The sequence below is a fragment of the Scyliorhinus canicula genome, chromosome 1, assembly GCF_902713615.1.
Source record: "Scyliorhinus canicula chromosome 1, sScyCan1.1, whole genome shotgun sequence".
NCBI lineage: Eukaryota > Metazoa > Chordata > Chondrichthyes > Carcharhiniformes > Scyliorhinidae > Scyliorhinus > Scyliorhinus canicula.
In genome coordinates this window covers 225,591,040-225,596,626 of record NC_052146.1, presented here as the reverse complement: position 1 = coordinate 225,596,626, position 5,587 = coordinate 225,591,040, and the positions used below count along the sequence as shown (strand labels likewise).

At 43.7% G+C, this 5,587-nt stretch overlaps 1 non-coding gene across 1 annotated transcript; it reads left to right on the top strand.

The window, feature by feature from the left end:
* Nucleotides 1–5,085: 5,085 nt before the first annotated feature.
* On the top strand, nucleotides 5,086–5,278 carry LOC119978868. The gene has a single exon (XR_005463585.1). It is a non-coding gene; the product is annotated as a U2 spliceosomal RNA (small nuclear RNA).
* Nucleotides 5,279–5,587: the final 309 nt, after the last annotated feature.

Here is a 5,587-nt window from a genome sequence, read left to right as displayed (position 1 = left end):
TGTTGGAGGTAGATAGTGTGTTATGTTACTTTGAGTAACATTTTTTTTTTTAAAATTTAGATTAGCCAATTATTTTTTCCAATTAAGGGGCAATTTAGCGTGGCCAATCCACCTACTCTGCACATTTTTGGGTTGTGGGGGCGAAACCCACGCAGACACGGGGAGAACGTGCAAACTCCACACGGACAGTGACCCAGAGCCGGGATCGAACCTGGGACCTCAGCGCCGTGAGGCGGTTGTGCTAACCACTAGGCCACCGTGCTGCCCTTACTTTGAGTAACATAAGCTGCTACTTGGTGTAGGCATTGCTGAAGGATACTCCAGACCTTCAGGTAAGTTGAACGTATTTATTGAGCAATTAACAAAGCTCCTAAATGAGTTCTACACTCTACTGAGCTGACTCTCATAACACAGTACACTCTACTAACTGTATGAACTTGCTCTAGACCACATGCTATGGTGTGGCGGTGCTGCTTACTACACACGTCTTGCTCTCTAGGTTTCTGCCGGTGGAAGGGGCAGCGCCTGTGTGCCTTGTCCTTTTTATAGTGGCCGTGTGGTGCCCTCCTGTTATTCCGTAGGGCAGATTTTTGTTTAATTTTCAATGCCTGTCGATCTTCCTGCCAAAGGCATTTTTTAGAGAGATGAAGGAATGATTACGTCGTTCAAATGGGGAGGGAAGGTGGCTAGAGTTAGAAAGGTGTTGCTACAGAGGGGAAGGCAGTCAGGGGCATTGGGTCTCCCGAACCTGGGCGGTGAATGTGGAGAAGGTGCGGAGCTGGATCAAAGTGGTGGATTCCCAGTGGGTCAGAATGGAGGAGAGTTTGTGCAGGGTGTCGGGATTGAGGTGCTCGCAACAGCGCCGCTCCCGATGGACCCCGGGAAATACTCAGGGAGTCCGGTAGTATTAGCATCATTGAGAATTTGGAGGCAGTTTCGCCAGCACTTCAGGTTGGGGGCATGGTCAAGGGAAATGCCTATTCGGGGGAATCACAGATTTGAGACTGGGAAATGGGATGGAAATTTTCCGAGATAGGAGAAGAGAGTTAGGGCACTAAAGGAATTTTTTCTGGGGGTTCGGTTTGCAGCATTGAAGGAGCTGGGAGCGAAGTATGGGCTGGAGCAGGGGGAAATGTTTTGATGGTGCACGTGAAACTTGACCCGGGCCCTCTGGAGGCCATATTCGGTGTGTCGGACCAGCCGGGGTTGGAAACGGGTGGGGAGGCAGATGTTGTAGCCTTCGCCTCGTTGATCGCCCGAAGGCGGATCCTGTTAGGATGGAGGTCAACCTCTCCACCCTGTGCCCTGGCGTGGCGGGGGAACCTGCTGGAATTCTTAACGCTTGAGAAGGTGAAGTTTGAATTGAGGGGCAGGATGGAGGGGTTCTACAATTCATGGGCGTTATTCATTATGCACTTTCAAGAATTGGATCACATCGAACATTAGTGGGGGGGCGGGGGGTGACTGTGTATGTTGATGGTGACTATGGGTGATTTCTGATTCCTTTTTTATTTGATGTTTGTGTTGACATGTGGGTTGTTGTTTGGGGGTTGGTGGGAGGATGGGATTGTTGTTGTTGATAAGGGGATTGACATTGTATTTGTTACCGTTGATTGTTGGTGGGTGTAAATTTGAAGAAAATGTGAAAAAGGAGGAGAATAAAAAATATTTAAAAAAACATACAAAGGCCTCAAGAAATAAAGGAAAATAAATCCAATGAAAAGACTAAATGACAACATCTATGGTAAATGCATCGTGCAGAGTCAATCCTCCAAACATTTGTGGAGGAGCTCACACATAGGTGATGTTCTGCCATGGGGAGGTTGCATACACAAATTATTTGATTTCAAAACAGCACCTTATGTGGCTGTCTTAATAATGAGGTTGAGTGGGGCAGCACGATGGCGCACTGATTAGCACTGCTGCCTCATGACGCCGAGGACCCGGGTTCAATCCAGGCCCCGGGTCACCATCGTGTGGAGTTTGCACATTGTCCCCGTGTCTGCATGGGTCTCACCCCCACAATTCAAAGATGGGCAGGGTAGGTGGATTGCCCCTTAATTGGGAAAAAAAATTGGTACTCTGAATTTATAAAATAAAATAAAAATAAAGAGGTAGAGCAACATAAATGTCTGCTCCTGGGATTTACTTCAGAGTCATAGCGGTCTACAGCAGAGAAAAGGCCCTTTGGCCCATTGTGTCTGCACTAGTCAAAAACAACCACCTAAGAAAATTCTAATCCCATTTTCCAGCACTTAGCCCATAACCTTGTAATTTAATGATAATTATTTTTACTGTCACAAGTAGGCTTACATTAACACTGCAATGAAGTTACCCTGAAAAGCCCCTAGTCGCCACATTGCGCTGCCCGTTCGGGTACACGGAGGGAGAATATGCAGACTCTGCACAGACAGTGACCCAAGCCGGGAATGGAACCTGTGACCCTGGCACAATGAAGCAACAGTGCTAACCACTGTGTTCCCGTGCCACCCATATTGTCTGCCTCTTCCTAATTCTTCCTAATTTTAAAAACAGAATTTTTACTTTCTGATATACTGTAATGAAGCAAGTTCTTCAAAAATGACTATCCAGTGCAATGAGAAAGTCCATTTTGATGGATGTAAATGGGAGGGTTATTTCAGTAAATGTAGTCACAAATACATTTTTAAAACAAGGTTAATTTCTACTGATGAACTGCACTTTTAAAACAGTTATATTTAATGTCCTTGGGGAAGTATGCTATCAAAAAAGCCGAAACACTTGCTTCCGCATCAATACAGAGTGAGGTGAAATGGCAGTTACAAATGTGACAAATGAGAGTCAATCCCTCTCTAATATATTATTAAGGAAATGGGGTCAAGCTGCAGGTGGGTAAGAATATTCAACTGCAGTCCCTTGAACTGGGCTTGAGCCAAGATGGCAGACACGATGGAAACCGTTTTTCCTCTGTTTAAAAAGAACTTTAATTGTAAGTATATATCTTTGTAAACATCTGTCCTACAACTGCAGGATATGGCAAGAAAATCCGTGCAGCAACAACTCTGTTACAGCAGCACATTCAGTGGAACAAAATTCCTTCACATCAAGTATTGTTTGCATTTTTATTTCTTTTTGGCACCAATTTTCTTGCCTCCATTGATACTCCAGAAAAGAGTTTGATTCCTTGCAGGAAGACCTTCCATAAGCATCATCGTTTTTCAACCAGTTGGTTACTCTTCACATATGACAGCCACTGGGCAATTCCACAGTAGCAGGGCAACAAATCTAATTTAATGTCCAAACACGCACTCGTTCAACAGTCACTGCTCGATATCAATAAAGAGTGGGCTGTTTCTGACCTTAATCTGGGGTTCAAGACAAGTTGGCTGATCCCTGCCAGAGGAGTTGTTGGGCAATTTATATTGACAATATTGAAGCTTGCTTGAGAGCATCAATACGCCCCTTGTTGCAGTACCAAGCCAGGCAGACAAAAACGTCCTGATTTGATCCCTGACCTTTGCTGAGTTACCTCATAAGAAAGAAAGAAATTGCATTTATTTTATATTTCCTTATTCTCAAGACATTCCAAGGCGCTTCACGTTCAGTGAATACAGACTTGAAAGTTTGTCAAGTGTAGGGGCGGCACGGTGGCACAGTGGTTAGCCCTGCTGCCTCATGGCGCCGAGGACCCGGATTTGATCCCGGCCCGAGATCACTGCCCATGTGGAGTTTGCACATTTTCTCCGTGTCTGTGTGGGTCTCACCCGAACAACCCAAAAGATGTGCAGGGTAGGTGGATTGGCCACGCTAAAAATTTTAAACTTTAAAAAAAGTTTGTCAAGGGTGACATAGAATTTGCAGACACTAAGGCTCAACAAAGAAATGAATGATGAGATAATTGTGCTTTGATTGGGGAATGAATGCAGACCCGCACAGTAGAGTGTGTGTATCATACCTTAAAGTGGTATATGAGAGCGTGTTGCCATTGTAAATTTTAAATGAAGGCAGGATTGGGCTCATCTACATTCTCCTTTATAGGTCAAAACCCAGTTTTAACCTTTGTCACACATGAAGGATACCCATTTTGGGATAAAAGAATGGTTTTGGCACCCCTGGATCCATATTCTGGACTTCAAGACAGAGAAAAGCAGGGAAAATTTGTTGAGTAAAATACATGGCAGTGTACACTTCTTATCACAGCATTCATTGTAGCTCACTTGTTATAGCTTAGTAACAACATGACTTATACAGAAGATTGCCTTCACTGGTAAATATTTAACAAGTGTGTCTATGTATTTAATTGTGTAATTTATGTTTACCCTATTATGAATTTTCTTTTCATGTTTGGAATGATCTGTTTGAACTTCAAGAAGGACAATACTTTTCATTGTACCTGGGTACACGTGACAATAAACCAATCCAATCCAATCCTAAAGGCATTAAAAGATCATTCACTTCTCAGCCTAACTTTTTTGTGGTGATATTTAGAATATTTGTATGTATAATATATATGATTACTTTCAATGTTTATCCAAGATGCTGAGATGTATGAGGAGTGCCCTGGAGCTTCAGTTTTATTCTTGTACTGCAAGTTACATTTTCCATACATACACTTGTTTTTTTTTGAAAATTTAGAGTACCCAAATTATTTTTTTTCCAATTAATGGACAATTTAGTGTGGCCAATCCACCTAACCTGCACATCTTTGGGTTGTGGGGGTGAGACCCACACAGACATGGGGAGAATGTGCAAACTTCACACGGACAGTGACCCAGGGTCGGGATTCGAACCCGGGTCCTCAGCGCTGCAGTCCCAGTGCACCACATGCCACCCTCACATAGACTCGGTTAATATCAACTTGCTTTTCATCACCCGAGGATCTTGAATTGCAAAATCTAGTTCATAACATAGACATTATAATTTTTAGTTTTAGGAATTAAATTTTTAACAATAGAAAAATAGCGGCATCTGATTGAGAAACTGATAAACAACCCTGAAGAAATGTAAATTCAAACCATCTTGGAGTTAATTACAGTTAAATAATTAACTTGTGTTTGCCTAAAATTTCAGAGTTGATAGTGAAAAACTTGAACAATGACTGACCCAATCACTTCTCGGCCTTTTGGTTAAGATCAAGTGTAGTATCTGCTCTGCCTTTTGGCTCAGATCTGGTATGTGTCTCTTGTGGGGATTGGATTCAGTTTGAATTGTTTTTTGGAGCAGGCAAGGAGCTGGGTTAAGGGTTCGCCCCTGTCCACGCTCTGAGCTCTGGCTTTGTAACTCAGAAAAAGTAATTTAAAAAAACAATGACTGATCCATCTACAAGCTTGCAATGGAGTCAAGGGGTGGAGTCTTCCGCTCTGAGGTTTGGTGCTGGCAGGGGGAGTCAGAGTGATTCCCTTTGGGTGGTGGGACAGCTCAACATGTATGATCCTCCGCTGCTCACCTCATTCTTTATGCCACTGTGTGGAGCATAGCGAATCCAATTGCAGGAAGGCACCTTTACCTTATGGGGTTGACGGTCCAGGTGCCGTATTTAAAGGGCACCCACACGGCCATTCACCCACTGCAGGCCAGGAGCTCCAGATCGTGCTTCAGACACCACGTC